General features: G+C 35.0%; 1 non-coding gene across 1 annotated transcript; it reads right to left on the bottom strand.

Annotated features, from left to right (window-relative positions):
* Nucleotides 1–16582: 16582 nt before the first annotated feature.
* LOC113853416 lies at nucleotides 16583–16689 on the bottom strand. The gene has a single exon (XR_003502588.1). It is a non-coding gene; the product is annotated as a small nucleolar RNA R71 (small nucleolar RNA).
* Between the last annotated feature and the right edge of the window lie 2884 nt (nucleotides 16690–19573).

The raw sequence follows: 19573 nt of genomic DNA, 5'->3' as shown, positions 1-19573 counted from the left end.
TATGCATTTATTTAATTTTTACTCTGTTTATACTCTATTTTGGTGATCCAACTAGTGTTATTCTTGTAGTTTGGTATATAGCATTAATCCATGTAGACGATAAATCTATTTTGTTCTTCAATGATTTGGTGCACTTGCCAAAATATTATCAACCACCCAGGTTGAATTTGTTAAATCCACATTCTAAGTTAAATATTAAAAATATATGCATAAAAATGAAATCAAATAGTTAATTTATGCAAAAAAAAAAAATTGAAAGAAAAAAATAAAAATTTAGCATCAAAATATGTGATACATTGTGTTTTCAAGAGTAGAGTTAACAAGAAGTAAGAAAAATAAATCATAATATAAAAAAATATAGCAAAAAAGAAGAATTCATTTATGATTGCCAGGTAATGAGCAATATATTCTCGAATGTTGTATTGTGATGTTGTTGAGTGTGATGTACAAAATGAGTAGAAATTAGTTGTTAAGTGTGTTGTACGTGAGATAAGTTAGGAAATATGATTAAGAACCAATATAATCTCATCCAAGAGAGAAATTGAGAGTTTTGGGTGCAGGGTGTCTCGCTCAAGCGACGGTAGTCTCGCTCAAGAGAGAAGTTTTCGTGCAGAATTAAGCATTCTGAAGTGTTAGGTGTTCCTCACCCATGCGAGAATAGTAGAAATCTGAGAGGTTCCACTATCTGATTTTCTCGCTCAAGCGATAGCAGATTTCGCTTAAGCGAGCTAATCCTTGCTTAAACGAAAGCGTGCGGGCTGGAAGGGTATTTAAGGAGCTTCAGTGCCTAGAAACACTCATTTCTTACCAGACAACCTTCCTTTCTCGTTTTCTCTCTGTTCTCCCACCATATTACCTTAGAGAAACCTTCTTAAAGCCAAATTTCTTCCCAATCCAAGTGAGAATAGTTGTTTAGTTGGGATCTAGGTAAGATCTCGAGACTTTAATCTTTAATTTTGGGTTTTATTTCTTAGGTTCTTCTTCTCTAAAGTCTCTAATTCTTAATAGTGGGAAAAATCTAAGTCGCAAGCGTTGTTTCTTCCTTAAGGACTCACATGGAGTTTGATATGAAGAAGACACATTCTAGGTAAGGGGAGCTTATCCTAGTTAGTTTTATCTACCCATCTAATGTTTAAATGTGTAAATACATACATAAAGATGTCATTTTGGCTAAGGAAAGGTTGATGTATGAGCAAAACCTTAGGGTAGAACCTAGAGTAAACATGGTTGAACGGTTTGATTGTTGTTGATGTATGGGATAAGTCTGATGTGTATGCAATGAAATCTTATGTTGTTTGGTACAATAATTATTATGTTGAGAAAATCGTCGAAAAATAGTTGTATATTATGTTAAGACTGACTAACGAATGATGTATTGAAATGCTTATTATATGCTGGTGTTGAAATCATATGGAAATGTTGTAAGCAAATGTGCCGAGTAGTAGGCCAATGTGCGGAGTGGTAGGCAAATGTGCCGAGCTGTATGTTCTTTTTAGACTTATTAATGTTGTGATACCAGAGGAGGTGAATTATTGTTATTATTGACGTTGATATTGTTGTTATTATGGTCATCGCTGTAATTGTTGGCACTCAATAAGTTAATAAAAATGGTTGTATTACTGAGCAAGTGTTGAGAAGTTGTTGAATAATGAGCTGTATGAACAATTATATTCACCTCTTTCTTCTATAATTATGTTTATTATTTTGTAAGCTCACCCTTGCTATTTTGTCTATGTTGGGGTGTGTGTGTTTGACAATGATCATACTGTGATATGTGAGCAGATGTGACAGATTCTGTAGCTACTTCTCATGCTGGAAGGTCTGACTGAAGAAAGCATGGAGTCAAGAGTTTTGTGAAGATTGTAATTTTATGTTGTTAGTTTAGGTCTGGGTGGTGGGTCTAGACTATTTAGTTACAGTCTTCAAGAATGTAATTATTATTATTCAAAAACTTGTATTTTGAGCTCCTCGTAGAGCAACCTTTGTATATGTATAAATATATTTATGTAAATTCTTAGGTTATATGAAAATGACTTCGGAGCATTATTATTCTATTGATTGAAATATTGAAATTCAAATTTTAAAAATTTATACCTTTATTCTATGTGTACATTATTCTATAAGTAAATAATTAAATCAGGAATAGTAATGCAGAATGTCTTTAACCCTTTATAAAAAGGGGTCGTGACAATTAGTTTACTGCAATATTGAGAAAAATGTTGAGAGAAAGAATGAGAATTTGAGAAAAGAAATAGCTGATAATTCTCAAGAAGAGAATAAACAAGAAGACAAATCTAAAGTTAAGAAATTAGAAGTATAAAAGGAAGAATGAGGTAGATTAAAATTAGTTGATGAAATTTCTTTCTTGAGAATGACAAAGAAGCAACTAATGGAAAGGAATACTCAAGAACTATCATATTACATTAAATTTTCATATCCTTAAGCAAGAACAGAGAAGGAAAATGAGAAGCAATATAAATTTTTTTAAAAGATTTTTAAGAAGATATAAATAAATATTTCTTTTGTTGAAGCATTGGAACATATGCTTATTTATGCAAAGTTCATGAATGAAATATTTACTAAAAAAGAAAATTAAAAAAGGTTGAAATCATTACTTTAATAGAGGAGTGTTGTGCTTTTTCTACAAAGAAAACTTTCTCGAAATCTTAAAGATCTTGACACTTTCACAATTCCCCACATTGTAGAAAATATGGTTATTGTGAAGGTTCTTTGTAATTTGGTAGCTAGTATTAATCTCTCGTCTTTGTATATTTTGAATAAATTAGGTGGAGGACAAATAAATTTGTAAGGATGGAACTTCAACTAACATGTCAATCCATTAAATATTATTATGGAGTGATGAAGGGTGTTTTGGTTAAGATAGACAAGTTCATATTTCCTATAGAACTATCCTCAAAACCATGCACCAATAAATCCATGTAGAAACCTACCAAAGTTAGAGTCTTGATTTTAAAAATATCTTGTTATAGATTTTGCATAAAACATGACACATGAGGAGCTTACTTCTTTCTTTCCCTCTTCATTGAGTATTATAGCTTAATAACATGACATGTAGGCTATGAGTTTAATATTCTTTTTTCTTCATCCAAAAATAAATTAAATAATGATGAAAATACATTTATTTTGCAAAATCATGATCATTGAAATAAGTTACATTGGTAGGACATCTCGTAAGCATGTTAAGTTACATTTCATCTTATTATTTTAAGTTGTTTAAACTCATCATGCATTCATTAGGGTTTCATTTACATATTAGGTATCAAACCTTTTTCATTTCTTATTTTACTCACTTGTTTCCTTTTAGAATAGGAGAATTTAATAGAATTCAATAAATGGAAGAGATTCATGGTCATATTAACAATGCATAAGGGTTAATCAAAAGTATCAAAATCACAATGTTGAGTAATAACCTCTGAAGAGTGAATGAAATTCGTCAAAAAATGCTTAAAGAGGTATTCTCAAATTTTGAGAGGAAGTATGATAAGTTTGTATTTTGACATGCTTTGGTAACCTATTTTTTATTTTTTTTTTGTACTTGATCCTTATTTGAATGTGTTTTGTAACACTCTTAATTTTTATTCCCTTGTTTTTAGAACAAATAAGATTTTTGGTGCAGAGTTTCTCGCTTAAGTGAAACAAAATCATTTTGAACCAAGCTTTCTAGAGCATTCTCACTTAAGTGAGATGAGCCTCGCTTAAGCAAGAAAGGATAACATCACCCAACTGTCCTCTTACCCAGGCAAGAAGTGACCTCGTCCAGGTGAGGAGTCATAGAAAAATTTGGGAACTCTCTGGAATCATTCTCGCTCAAGTGAGAATACCTCTTCCTCAGGCGAGAATATCAAAAAAAGGCTAAAAAACCTTTATATGATTTTCTCGCTTAAGCAAGAAGGAGCTCGCTCAAGCGAGAATGCGCGTTGAAGGGTATTTAATGGAGTTCGCGTTGAGAAATTTTATTTTTTCTCCAAAACCACTTCTCACTCTTGATTCTCTTTGATCACTCCCTCTCCCTTTCCAAAGAAAGCCTCTAATAACACTAGATCTCTCTCAGATCTAAGTTCAAATGTTTATTCCAATCAGATCTAAGAAAAAGTCTAGTCTTTGGATAGTATTTCCAATCAAAATGTGAAGTTTTCTCTAGAGTTCACGAAGCACTTAATTGGAGACCTATTTTCAGGTAAGGAGAGTTGACCTTAAACCCTAAGTTCTAGTTGTATGATTAGCCTGAGAATTTTAGAATACTCTAATTTGATTAATAAGTCTAATGTATTTTCTTGAAAATTTAATGTTAGAAATGGATTTTGGGGTGAAAAATCTATGGTAGGTTTCAGAACTATCTAAATTCAATTTTACACTAGGAGTTTTAGACTAGATTGTTTTAAGAAGTATTATAACTTATTATTGAATATTACTTGTGTATAGCAAAGATTCCATCTAATATTTTGGGTAATAGATATATTATAAATATTATATGATGCCACACTTTAGGATAGAAGACCTATTGAAGACCAAGAGAATATGATCTCTAACAAACGTGTCTGAATTGCGTGATTGGTTTGAGTCTGAAGGTGTTCGACCTTCGGCACAGTGCATTGAATTGTATGGTGATATGTTTATTTGTTTTACCAATATATGCTTGAATAAAATTTGAACTATCATGAAAAGTTGATATATATGATTGATTGATTTAGAATCACTACAAGGAAAAGATAGTTTACCCACAGTTAATTATGACATTAACGAGGGTTTAAACTATAAAAAATGACATTACCTGCAATTAATAAAACTGTAGTTAATTTAAGCGTGACAAATAGATTACCTATGATTTTGGACAACCGTATGTAATTTTTGCATTCCCTGCGATTAGCTAACCTCTGTTAATTAACTGCGATTTTTTATAAACGTTGTTAATTACCTGTGGTTTGAAAACTGTTGTTAATTGCCTGGGGCTTGTACACATTCCTTAAGTACATGCGGTTAATAAACTGTTATTAATTATTTGGGTAGATATTTCTTGGGATAAAGATGTGCTTGATTCATATTCTTGATTTTTTTCCTACAAAAGCACCATTAAAATAGTTAAGCTCAAATTACACAAACAACCAAATACTAATATTAACATACTTGTGTTTTGTGTTTAAAAGTAAAAACAACATATCTCAATACTAAATATAAAATTGTGTTTGAAATAATACAGACAACTTACACACACACAGATATATATATATATATATATATATATATATCATGTAGAAGTTACGAATGTTGAATAAAACATAATATACACTAATTTCTTTGGCCTCCTCACTAACAAAATCTCCATTTGTATGTTTATGTGTGGTAGTCCATACTTCTCTCCTGCTAACTTTTCAACCAGACTCTAGTTCCTACAAAGTTGAAAAAGAATGCGAATTTTATGTTAAAAGCAAAATTATATTTTCATTATTTATAGTTTATGGTTACCATCTTTGCCCTCTTTCGTGCAATGCTCTTGGATCTACCAGTGTGAGGAATTGTCTGTGTCTTTCTATTATCTCTATTTTTTTGGGCATTTTCCTAATAATCAGCAATGAAAAAAATTAATCTCAACCTAAAAAATCATAAGGATCAAAATATGTTATTTTACCTTTGTTTTTGAACTTAGACTGTAATCAACAAAAGAAACCCAATGGTCTTTATTTACTCCTTCTGGGACCATCTCAATCAACTTATCTCTGTTACGTATACTATCATCCCTTTGTTGCCACAATTCTTGCCTATACTCTCTCCACTTTGAGTTAAGTGATTTGAAGACATAATAACTCTTATGAAGGTTAGAGTGAACTTTAAACTTAGGCTTCAAATTAGAAGATAAAAATTAATTTATGTTCGTAATTGAAATTAAGGCATAAATTATTAAAACATAAGATTTGGTTAAGCATGTGTGAGTTAAGTAATTCTAAATTGAATGATGTGATTGAATACATATTCTTTGTAATCTTTAGGAACTTTTTTCCAACTAGTATAATTGATTGGGAATAGGTTAAAGTCCCTTGCAACATGACCTAAGAACCTATTAAACAATCTTGCATCATCTCCAATTGGTTGTCCTTCATCATTCAAATTGAATATGATTCTTTCAGTAAGAGGAAGAGACCAAACATCATTGACTGTGAGTTGTTTTTTTTTTTTGCGCCTTTTTCATCTGTGAATCAAAATTTAGCACATGGATTTAAAAATATTAAATTTAAGTGCATTATAATAATGTAGCAATTTTACCAATTACGTCAACAAGCCAAACTCTTTTACGCAATGTTGATTGTGAAGGTAGTACTTGAGACCCTATTTCCCCTTCCCCTTCACTATCATATTGAAATTCTATTGAAGGTTGAGCACTAGATTAAGTTACATATATAAATGAAGAGTGAGTATGCAATTGTGGTATGGGTTCTGATAGAGGCTGAATATGCAAATCAAGTGCAGATGGAGGTTGAGTATGAAACTGTTGTGCTGAATTACTCCCTTTGGTAGAAAGTGTCTTCTAGTGGATTCCTATAAAGCAACAATTAGCATTAAGATTAGTAACTTGTTATGAGAATTTTTCATTATTTAAATTGACCAAGTTATCTTTATAAGAACATATACAAATTATACTAGCATGAGATGTAGGTGGAGGCTGTGTGTTAGATTGAGTTGCAGATGGAGGCATTGTACTTAATTGAGGTGCTGAATTAGTCTTAGTAGAAAATAGCTTCATCTTTGTGATTCCTGACAAGCAATAAATACATTGATAAGATATTATTCAATCAATACCAAGGTACTAATTTAGAAAAATATATGAAGGAAATACTATGCACTTAGAGAAATATATCATTAGCATGCTAATTCAACAATTCCATTATTCCAACAATTGATGACAATGCAAAGGTACTAATTAAATCAGCTTTTTAGGCAAATTATGTCAATAATCTAAAAAAAATACACACTTTGGTGGGACAATTTGAAATTGTAGCAAAATTCTAATTAAAAGAAGACAAAACATTAAAAGGTACTTTAAGTTATATGAATTGTGAAATAGCTAGAGGAGCAGGTAGGGCAAAATAAACAATGTATCAAAATGGGGAGCAACAAAATATTGGCTACCACCTGGATACTTAAATTAGATGTATCATATACTACTAGGCAAATCTAGTTTCAAGCAAAATAGACAACATTTAATTTAAATTAACTCATAGGCATATAGTATATATACTACTAGGCAAATTACTTTTCAGGCAAAAGTAATTTAAAAATTATCAACAATTTTAAAATTTCATAGTATAAGCAAAATAATTTAACATGTATATCATTAACTTTAATTATATTATATTGGATATAAGATATTGTACTAGCGACACTGTGTTTTGGCAATTTTTTTTTTTGTCTTATAGCCTTTTGGATCGGTGCAGTTTATTTAAAATATAATTTATACTTGATTCTTTAGTGCACGAACCTTCTTAAATTCATAGCATTTGATCAATTTCTTGATTTAAATTACATGACAATAAGGTTGATTGATCACACATATTGAATTTTATCCAAGATATCTTCAAAGAATATGAATATTAAATCAAGCAACTCAACACAATAATGTATTTTTTAATATAATAAAGATTCAACAGGTAAACATTAAATCTTAAACAATAAATAAAGATGAGAATTAAAACTAGAAACAAATTATGTCACAATCTGTCAAGCCTGTAAATTTATTATTGAGTAAACTGTAATGTATTGTGACATTATTTCACCGATTAAATTGCCTCCAAAGCCGTTCGGGAGTTAGATCGAAGGTTGAATTTGTATTGGGAACGCTTGGAGGTAAGTTTTAATGGTTAAGGTTTCAGTTTCTCATCCCCATTCTCTATTTTCTCAATTTTTTCTTGGTTCTCTTGAGATTCTTCCATGTAATTAGGATGAAGTTCATGTAGGGAGTCTTTTTCACTGTTGATTCGTGCGTGGGTCTTTAATTTGAGGTAAAGGGGGACTTTACTCTATCTCATTATGTTTGAATGCCATGTAAATAGCTATGCAATGCCATGTGGATGGTTTGGAATTTGTGTGTTTGGTAGAATTGATTGAGATGAGACTGTGGTGGAAAGATTGAATAGAGTATAGTGTATATGATGGAATAAATTGATGAATGTTAATTATGTTGAAATGTTGTGTGTATGGAATAGCTGGGCGTTAAAGGTAACACGAATAAATGTTGGCATCTGTGTTGTGATGAATGAATGTGGCCTGTGTGCCGTGTGTGAATATGAATATTGTATGTAACTGAAATGTGCGTGAATGAGGCATGTTAAATGCGGTTGTGGATATGCTATGAATGGTTCAGCGATACACTCGAGGTGTGGAAGATGGGGAAGGTAGAAATACCTTGGGGAAGAGAGAGTGATGGTGACACCAATAGTGAGTGTGGGTGCATCATAGGCCACACACTCTCCTCCTGACTAGACCTCTTACCAACAGCTTTGCCGAGCGACTCATGACTGCCCATGTGGTATCTGTGAGGTGGAGGTAACCAGCGACCATCCATGGTGTAAAACTGTGATCACAGTGCCACAGTGAGCGTGGCTACGTGTAGTAAGCGCACGTGTGTGGAATGTTGTTGGTGCAGTGAGTGCACCAATTGTAATTTGAAATGGAATGTATGATGATGTTGTATGTGATTGATAATACTTGAGTATAATATGTTAGAACACATGTGAGTGTGCAAGGTGAGTCTCTATGTTGTTTATGTGATTGATAGTGTAGAGTACTCACCCTTACATTTATTTTTCAAGTGACCAAGACGATCAACACCGGGCTCAGCGAAGGAATGGATGAAACTGCTATAGGGCTTATATTTTATTTTGAAATTACAATGTAATTGAATTGGACCTGTAGCAGTTATTGATATAAAACTTGTAATCTCTTATTATTTTGAAAAACTTAGATGAAACTTTATATTGGGAAATTATATTTGAATGAAATTTTAATTATTCCCATTTTGTGAAATTTATTATTTTGAAAATTAAATTAAGGTGTTACAATTTTGGTATCAGAGTAGTTCATTTAAACCAGACTGGGATATCGGGCTAAAGCGTCCAAGCTAAGTGTTGATGTGTTTTGATTACCTGAAATTTGAATGTTGTTATTAATCTGACAAATTAAAGTATGGTTTATTACATTGTTTGAGCTTAGATTAGAATGACTGGTAGAGGTAGAGGAGCTAGAGACATCAATGACCTCATGGAGCGCATGGCTTACATTCTGGAGGCCTTGGTGCACAACCAAGGTGGAGAGCCGGCTGAGTACCGAGGATTGTCTGCCTTTACTATGCACGATCCTCCAAAGTTTAAGGGTAGATTCAACCTTGAGGGAGCCTAGAGGTGGTTGGCGGATGTCAAGAAATTCTTCAATGTAATGGGGTGTCTTGAAGAGCACAAGGTTGCCTATGCCACATACTTGCTATGTGGAAAAGCGGAGGATTGGTGGAGGTTTGCTAGTCAGACCTTGCCCCAAGAAGGTGGCTATATCCAGTGGGAGGCTTTTAAGGCGATCTTCCTAGGGAATTACTTTCCTTAGGATCTGAAGAAACAGAAGGCCAGAGAGTTCCTTGAGCTAAAGCAAGGAAGCATGACAGTGGGGGAGTATGCAGCTAAGTTCCAAGAGTTGATGAAGTACTGGCCTCACTACCAGCATGAAGACGGAGATGAGGACTTGTGTGCTCAGTTTGAGTATGGACTGAGGCCAGACATCCGAGCTGCAATCAGTGTGTTCTAACTAACAGACTTGCTCACTCTGGTGAGCAAGAGTAGAATCTTGGAAGCAAATTCAAAGGGGAAGACAGTGGACACTAAGGGAACCAGTCCAGTGAGGCAAGACAGAAGACCCTTTAGATTCTCCAATTCTGGCTCCAACCACTCACTGTCCATAAGGAGTTCATCTTAAGAGAGACGTAGTGGTACTGGCTCTGGCTCAGATCAGGCTCTTTCAGGCGACTGATCAAATGTTTCAGGTGTGTAAAGCCACATATAGTGAGGGACTACCCACAGCCACGGACAACTTGTAGCAATTATGGGAAGTTAGGACACACTGCGAATATGTGTTGGGCTGCTAAGAGGAATGGCAGTGCTAGTGCAGTTTAGAGACCAGAATCAAGAGGGAGCATAGGGCCGAGTATGGGGCCAAAGCTGAGTATTCCTGGCAGAGTTTTTGCTATGAGTGGAGCAGAGGCTTCGTAGTCAGAGGAGCTGATCCGAGGTAAATGCATTATTAAGGGTCGATTGTTTAATGTGTTGTTTGACTTGGGTGCTACACACTCTTTTATTTCTGTGGACTGTGTGAAAAGTCTGGGTCTATATGTGAATGAACTGTCGTGTAACGTTGTGGTGACTACCCCTACGAGTAAGCCAGTTGTGACATCATGGGTGTAATTAGGATGATCTATAATGGTGCATGGTAGGGAATTTGAGGTGGACTTGATTTATTTGCCTCTATCCCAGTTGGATGTGATTTTGGGGATGGATTAGCTAGCTGCCAACCATGTGCATTTCCTAGTTAATTAGATGATAGGAACTCAATTTCAATTAATGTCTAAATTCTGTTTTTAGACCTACACTCACTGTTTTGATCGTAACTTTTTCCATAGATGTTCTTTCGGTCTGATTCCAGTTGCATTGGATTCCTCATTTTCTGGGCTATAAAATTCATATGCAGATCGTCCAAATTGGAGCTTTTTTCTATTTTCTATGAATTTTTGAAGTTAGAAAAATTGTGCAGGAATTTTTGTATTCGAATTTTGTTCTTGTAATTTCATTTCATTTGTATTAACATTTCATTAGCTTGTAATTTGGGCTGTTTAATTACACTTGTGGGCCCTTACTTTTAGTGTTGGATCTGATCATAAGTGGTGCCTATTAATATGTTAGAGGCTCCACTTTGAAAACATTTTTTTGTTTTTTTTACACATTTTTTTAAATTCGGTTTTGGCTCCTAAAATTCTCTCTCTTCTCTTGGTGTGACTTTTCGTTTTCTTCTTTCTTCTTCCTTCTTCTCTCTTCTTGACTTGGCTGAGCATTGGATTCAATGGAAGGCTAGGCTTCTTGGATTGATACACAAGGAATAGGGGATTGCAAGGAAGATTCAGAGTGGCTCCAAGTTTGGATTCTCTTTTCTCCTCTTCTCTTTCGTTTTTCATGATATTGATAATGTTTGGGGATAGGAATTGAATTGAATTGCGATTGTAGTTTGATTCATGAAATTGAATTAGATTGATAGATCTATTAGTCAAATTCGTAATCTAGTTTGTTAGCAAATTCGATTGAATTAGTTAATGGATTAGATGTTCAAACTAGGAAAACAATGAAGGATGTTGTTTGCATGAACCTATGACTTGTGGATCAATTAATTCTCATTTGATTTCTCTTTTATTCAGAATTTTATGCGTTTGATCAGATTATTCTTAAACTTTTAAAATCCCCCAATCTTTTGTTTCATTTTAACAATTCGGCAAAGAAGAATTAGATACAAATGTGTCCTCGAGAATTCGACCTTGGTTGACATTATTCTACAAATAATTGCGAAAACCTTGTGCATTTGATAAGTGTTCGATAAAGCTATATCAGTTAGCCGCGGTAGTTTTTGCTCTTAAGGTGTGGAGACACTACTTATATGGAGTGAGGTTTGAGGTGTTTAGTGACCATAAGAGTTTGAAGTACTTATTTAACCAGAGGGAGCTGAACATGCAGCAAAGGAGGTAGATGGTATTCCTCAAGGACCACGACTTCATGTTGTCTTACCACCTAGCAAGGCAAACGTGGTAGCCGATGCATTGAGCAGGAAGTCATTGCACATGGCAGCAATGATTGTGAAAGAGATGGAACTGATTGAGGAATTTTAGGACATGAACTTGACCATAGAGGTGAGACCGGGGAGTTTGTATCTTAGAGCAATGACGATTCACAATGACTTCTTGGTGTACGTTTGAGATGCTAAGCAGGGATATGCCTTCTTGCAAGATATGATGAGAACGGGGTGATTAAGTTTCAGAACTAAGTGTGCATTTCCCAAGTGGATGAGTTAAAGCAAATGGTACTTGAGGAAGCGCATAAGAGCAGAAAGAGTTTCCACTCCGATGTGACTAAAATGTATCAGAATCTTTGAAAGAGTTTTTAGTGGAATGAGATGAAGAGGGATGTGGCTGAATACGTTGCTAGATGCCTAACCTGCCAGAAGGCGAAAGTAAAGCACTAGTGTCCACCTGGGTTGCTACAACCGTTGGAGATCCATAAGTGGAAATTGGACAGTATTTCCATGGACTTTGTTTCTGGGCTGCCGAGGACTAGGAACAACCATGATGCCATTTGGGTGATAGTGGGTCGGTTGACTAAGGCTGCATACTTTCTCTCGATCAACATGAAGTATAAGTTGGAGAGACTTGCGAATTTATATGTGAGGGAGATAGTTAGGTTGCATGGAGTGCTGGCTAGCGTGGTATTTGATAGAGATCTGAGGTTACCTCAAGGTTTTGGGAGAGCCTGTAGAGGGCGTTGGGAACTAAGTTGAGACTTAGTTCGGCTTACCACCCACAGACCGACGGTTAGGCAGAGAGGACTATCCAATCCCTGGAGGATCTTCTGAGACCCTGCGTGATTGAGCAGCAAGGAACTTGGGAAGAATGCTTACCATTAGTGAAGTTCACTTATAATAACAATTATCATGGTAGCATTAGGATGACGCCATTTGAGGCCTTGTATGGACGGAGGTGTGGAACTCCTTTATGCTGGTATGAGAATGGAGAGGTTACTCTGTGTGCACCTGATATGATTTAGAAGCAGAATGAACAAATCAATATGATCAAAGAGAAAATGAAGGCTGCACAGGACAAGTAGAAGAGTTACTATGATAAGAGGAGGAAACTGGTGGAGTACCAGGTGGGTGACCATGTGTTTTTGAAGGTCTCACCTGTGACCGAAGTTGGGAGAGCTTTGAAATCTTGAAAGCTATCTCCTAAGTTTATTGGACCGTTCAAAGTGCTGAGTAGGATTGGTCCTGCAGTGTACCGGGTAGCGTTGCCTCTGAATCTGTCGAATCCACATCTGGTGTTCCATGTGTCACAACTCAAGCAGTATGTGTCAGATCCTTCCCATGTGATTGATCTCGACCCAGTTCAAGTGAGAAAAGACTTATCTTATGATGTGTATCCGGTGAGGATAGTGGATCATCGTGTTAAACAACTGAGGGGTAAAGAGATCTCATTGGTGAAGCTGATATGGAGCTCAAGTGATGAGGGAGATGCCACGTAGGAAACGGAAAGTAGAATGATAGAGCTGTATCTAGAGTAGTTTGGTTACTTGGGTTGAATTTCAGGGACGAAATTCCCTAAAGGAAGGAAGAGTTGTAATGCCCTGGATTTGGTAATAATATTTTAATGTATTAATATAAATGTATATATTGATTTTCATGTGTTTGATATGTGTGTGAATACGGGTCTAAGCATATGTGTTGGTTATGGTTGAACTGAAATTGTTGAATATGACTGGACTGGATTGAAAAATAAGCTAAGTGTGTGTTGCAGGGTGTTCTCGCTATAGCGAGTGGATTCTCGCTGTAGCGAGAAGGCAATGAGAGAAGAGGAGTGTGATGAATCCATATTTTATTGGATTTTTAATTGTCTTTTTAGTGTCCCTTGATAGAAAAAGTAGACTTAGGAAGTGTAAATAACATAAAACATCATTTTGGTCAAATATCATTGGTTTCTTAATTTTTGATTAATTTATATTGATTTACATAGATATAATTTGCAATTTTAATCATTTGAATAATTGTGCAGGAATTCCAAGGCTTATTCCATGGATTTCTAGCCTTTGAGAAAATTTAAGTTGAAAGTGACCACTTTGAATTTCATAGTGGACACTACAGCAAGCTAGAACCAGAGGGTAGACCAAAGTGATAACTTTTGGAGCCATAGTAGACACTACAGAGACCCTAGTTTGAAGAGGCGCTGCACGTAGCTGATGAATCCATATTTTTATTAATATTTTAGTGTATTTTTAACCCATTTGATAAGGAAAATATATAAGAAAAGTAGAAAAACTCAGAAAAATAGAATGATTGAAACTTTTCTTTTAATATGTAGTTATTTTAGCATTTGTGGAATTTATGCTTAGATCTTAAGAAATTAATCTTGTTTTTGTAGGAATAATCTGAGCAAAAGTCATGAAAATGGAAAATAAATGGAAAGGAAGAGAAAGAATAGCAATTCTGGACTCCAAAACACAAGAACAATGGAATGCAAGCTGGGCGTGATCACTATTGTCAGTGAAAGTGATCACTCTAGACATCAAAGAGGAATATACACTGGGCGTTAACACTTTTGCTGGCGAAAGTGAGTGTTCCAGAGAAGGTAAAATTTCAGCGAGCTCTGCGTTAACACTCTTGCTGGCGAAAGTGAGTGTTCCAGAGAAGGCAAAATTCCAGTAAGCTCTGCGTTATCACTTTTACCAGCGAAAGTGGATGTTTTAGAGAGGAGTGTATTAAGGCAAGTTGTGCGCGGTCACTCTTGTTCTCGAAACTAATCACGCGTAACCATTCGACTTCCTGCGTTGCAACTCTTAGTAGTGGAAGTGATAGTTCCAGTTTCCAAAAACTACATGAGCTTCTGTGTGGCCACTCTTATCAGAAAGAGTAATAACGCACAAAATCAAGATTTCTATAAATACTTGTTTTAAGCTCAGAACTCGGGATCTTTTGTTCATTTTCTGTTTTTTCTGTTAGATTCTCGTTGAGAGAGAGTGAGAGAGAGGACTGGGGTTGAATTTTGAAGCTCCAAGAAGAGGCATTGGATTGGAGCTCGTGGAGATGGTTTCTCTAATTTTCTTCTCTTCTTCTCTTTCTTTCTCTTTCTCTGTTACAATTTTGCTTAATTCTTTGTAGTTAGGAGTTTATGGACCTTGAACTGATGTATTGATTTGACTTTTGCTTCTGAAATTTGAGTTCTTGGATTAAGTTGTTAATTCTACTGTTATTGCAATCTTTGAATGGGAATTCGTATGATTAATCAAAGAGGAATATTTGCCAATGGAAGTTGGGTTTGCTTCTCTGATCTGAATTAGCAACCAGAATTAGGGGTTTCTTAGGGATAAGGGAACCTAATTCTACACTCCTAAGGTTCTAAGCCTTAATGCAACTTGATATTAAACTTCACCTAAGGGATTAGGGTGGTTTAGTTGCTTGTTAGGGTCAATGATTTAAGGGATTAAACTTTGACTATTAATAAGAGAAACCGATTGTCAATTAACCAATTGCTTGAATGTTCAAAAGCATAATTGAATTAATATTGACATTCTTGTGAAATAAATTCCTAACTATCATTCATTCTTGTCTCATCTCAACATAATTGTCATACTCTATTTTTGCTGCAAGTTTCTTACCTTTTAATTGTTTTTAATTCTTACTTTCTGAATGATACAACTCTTCCAAAATTATTTAGCTCAACTAGTTGTTGTTCTGTGAAGTGGTACCTGATTTCCTAATTCCCTGTGGAGACGATATTCTGATCTTAAAAATTACTCATTACTTGTTGCAATTCCTAGTGCACTTGCTAGTGTTAGAGATTGTAACAATAAGTTTTTGGCGCCGTTGCCGGGGAATTTGTATTTCAATATCATTAGTAGCAGAGAGGTAGCTAGATTGAGCATTTATTTTTGTTGTTTTGCTTCCATATTTTTCTGCATGATTTTTTTTTCTGCATTTTGTGTAGTTTTCTGCACTACTTTTTGCTATTTTCTGCATTTTTCTGCATAATTTTATTTTTCATTTCTCTGCATCATTTTCTATTGAATTCTATATAATTCTACAGTTGCTAGACTTGAATTTTATATGCTTTTGTTGATATCTTTCTGCATAATCTTTGTTGTGCATTTCTAAATATTGAGTTGTAGTTTAATTTGTTGCATTTTGATTTGTATATGCGTGGTAAAAACAAAATAAATCAACTCTGGTCTTTGATCCTGACATAGACATAACCTTAAGAAGATTAAGAAAAGAGGCTAGAGCAGAAAAATTTATAGGAAGTGATAGTGAATTAGAAGTTGTCTATTCTCCAGAAATTCAGAACACTCTTAGAGTAAAAAGAACACCTACACCTTTGAGACAACCAAGTCCAGAAATAGAGATAGCAGAACAGAATAGGATTAGAACATTAGGGGGACTATGCAATTCCTAACATGCAAGGTTTTAATTCTTCTATAATTAGGCCAACTATCCAAGCCAACCATTTCGAGATTAAACTTTCCCTATTACAGTTAGTCCAACAAGATCAATTTTCTGGTGGAAATTCTGTGACCCTAACCTACATATTTCAAACTTTTTGCAGCTATGTGATACCATAAGAATGAATGGGGTTAGTGAAGAAGCCATCAGACTAAGATTATTTCCTTTTTCCTTGAGAGATAGAGCCAAATGCTGGTTGCAAACTCAACCACAAGGAAGCATAACAACTTTGACAGAACTTGTGGATAAGTTTCTAACTAAATACTTCCCTCCATCCAAAGCTGCTAAGCTAAGAGAAGAAATTACATCCTTTGTGCAGCAGGAAGGAGAATCCTTGTATGAAGCTTGGGAAAGATACAAAGAATTATTGAGAAGATGTCTACACCATTGCATTCCAGATTGGATGCAATTGGAAACTTTCTACAATGGAATGAACACATCAACAAGAACAATGGTTGATGCTGCTGCTGGAGGTTTCTTAAACACAAAGTCTTTAGAAGAAGCCCAGAAGATTATTGAGATGATGACATCTTCAATGTACCAAAATTCAAACTCAAGAAATCAAGGAAGAAACTCTGGTTATGAAGCTAAGGTTTTGGAAACCTTTCTTGCACAGAACCAGTTACAAAATTAGATGTTTTCAGAGCAAATAGCTACCCTAACTCAACAAATTAGCAATCTTCAAGCAGGGAGTATGCCTGCCAGTCAGCTAAGCTGTGATTTCTATGGAGGAAACCATGCAAATGGTGTATGCGAGGCATCTACATGTGAACCACAGGAACAAGTGAATTATATGAACAATTTTCAAAGACAACAATTCTCCTATCCCCCTAGATTTCAATTTTTGAATAATAGAAATCAGCAGTATTTTAATTGGAATAATCAATATTTTGCTTCCAAGAATTCTAACTCCAATTTACCTTTTTCTAATGCAGGTCCAGCAACACAAAAGTCTTATTTTAAGAGGAATCCATCCACTCAGCCTCAAGGAACTTAAAAATTTTCCAAACCTATGAATAAAAGGTTGACTGAGATGGAGGAAACCATGCTACAGTTTATGAAGGTGACCCAAACAAGCTTCAAGAATCAAGAAGCTTTTATGAAGAAGTTGGAAACTCAAATTGGACAGTTAGCTTAACAATTATCCAGCAGGGATGAAGGAAGATTTCCAAGCAATAAAGTGATCAATCCTAAAGAGCAATGTCAAGCCATCAGTACAAGGTGTGCAGCTGTAGTTGCAAGTCCAAAAGCTGCAGAAAAGAAAGTTAATGATGAAGCAATAGAGAGGAGAATTGAACAAGATCTGCAACAAGGAAATTTCAAATTATTAAAGAAAGATCATTCAGAAGAAAAGATAGAAGTTCCTATAAATTTTGGGAGAAGACCAAAAAGCAACTTTTTCAAGATGCTTACAAGCCAATAGATCCAGAAAAATACAAGAGTCTGCCTTATCCTCAAAGAGTTCAGAATTCTAAGCAAGAGGAACAATTTGAAAGGTTTCTTAATGTTTTTGAGAAATTACAGATTAACATACCCTTTGCAGAAGCCTTGGAGCAGATGCCTTCATATGCAAAATTTATGAAAGAACTACTTTCCAGAAAAAGGAAGTTAGAGCATGACAAAACAGTACCCTTGATAGAGGAATGCAATGTCATTCTCAAGAGGAAGATTCCTCAAAAACTAAAGGACCTAGGATCATTCAGCATTCCATGTGAAATTTGGACAGTGCATTGTTGTAAGAGCATTGTGTGACTTGGGAGCAAGCATAAACTTGATGCCTTTAACTATCATGAAGAAATTAGGCATAGAGGAAGTGAAGCCCACCAACATCACACTACAGCTAGCTGATAGATCATACACTTATCCTTATGGAGTAGTTGAAGATTTATTGGTTAAAGTTGAAAGTTTATTTTTCCTGCAGATTTTGTCATTTTGGACATGGAGGTGGATGCTAATATTCCCTTGATCCTAGGAAGGCCATTTCTTGCAACAGGGAGAGCTCTAATAGATGTACAAAAAGGAGAACTTATGCTTCGAGTTCAAGATGAGAAGGTAGTGTTTAATGTATTTGAAGCATTAAAATATCCAGTTAAAGATAATTCATGTATGAGAATAGACATTTTGACATTATCCTATTGATAAATTTGATGAGAATTCTGTGTTGAGAGAAATAATAGCTGCAGGGAGTATCAAATCTGAAATTCCTAAAGAAGAATATATCATGAAAATTGAGCAGCAATTAGAACCACTACCAATTCTAAATTCTGCAGAAAATTTAGCCAAAGAAGAGCTGCAGAAAGAAATGAAAGAAGATCAAAATCAGAAGCTAGAGCTCAAGCAACTACCCTCTAACTAGAGATATGCTTTCTTGGATGAGAGTAAAAAAAATCCAGTTATCATCAACAATGAACTCAAGGAGGAAGAAGAGGAAAAGTTGTTGAGAATTCTAAGAAAACACAAATCAGCAATAGGCTGGAGCATTTCAGACTTGGAAGGTATAAATCTTTCTTTTTGTAAACATAGAATTCTATTTGAAGAGAAATTTAAGCCAGTTATGCAGCCACAAAGAAGGTTGAACCCAGCCATGAAAGAAGTAGTGAAGAAAGAAGTGATGAAGTTGCTAGATGCAAGGATAATTTATCCAATTTCTGACAGCCAATAGGTAAGTCCAGTCCAAGTTGTTCCTAAGAAAGGAGGGATGACAGTTGTGCCTAATGAGAAGAATGAGCTCATACCTACTAGGACTGTCACTAGCTGGTGCATGTGTATTGACTATAGGAAATTAAATGATGCAACTAGAAAAGATCATTTCCTATTACCATTTGCTGATCAAATGCTAGAAAGACTTGTTGGACATTCTTTCTACTATTTTCTTGATGGGTATTCAGGATACAACCAAATAGCAGTGGACCCTATGGACCAAGAAAAGACTGCTTTCACATGTCCATTTGGGGTTTTTGCATACAGAAGAATGCCATTTGGACTATGCAATGCTCCTGCCACCTTTCAAAGGTGTATGCTTTCAATTTTTTCTGATTTGGTAGAAAACATTATAGAGGTGTTCATGGATGACTTCTTTGTTTTTGGTAGCTCATTTGATGATTGCTTAGCTAATCTATCCATTATTTTGTAGAGATGTCAAGACACTAACCTTGTATTAAACCGGAAAAAATGCCATTTCATGGTACAAGAGGGCATTGTCCTTGGCCATAAGATTTTAGTAAAAGGAATGGAGGTGGACCTAGCAAAAGTTGAGGTTATTAGTAAACTTTCTCCA

The sequence above is a fragment of the Abrus precatorius genome, unplaced genomic scaffold (assembly GCF_003935025.1).
Source record: "Abrus precatorius isolate BTA unplaced genomic scaffold, Abrus_2018 Scaffold10, whole genome shotgun sequence".
NCBI lineage: Eukaryota > Viridiplantae > Streptophyta > Magnoliopsida > Fabales > Fabaceae > Abrus > Abrus precatorius.
Note: the sequence above shows the minus strand (reverse complement) of the source record. Positions and strands in the feature narration are given on the sequence as shown.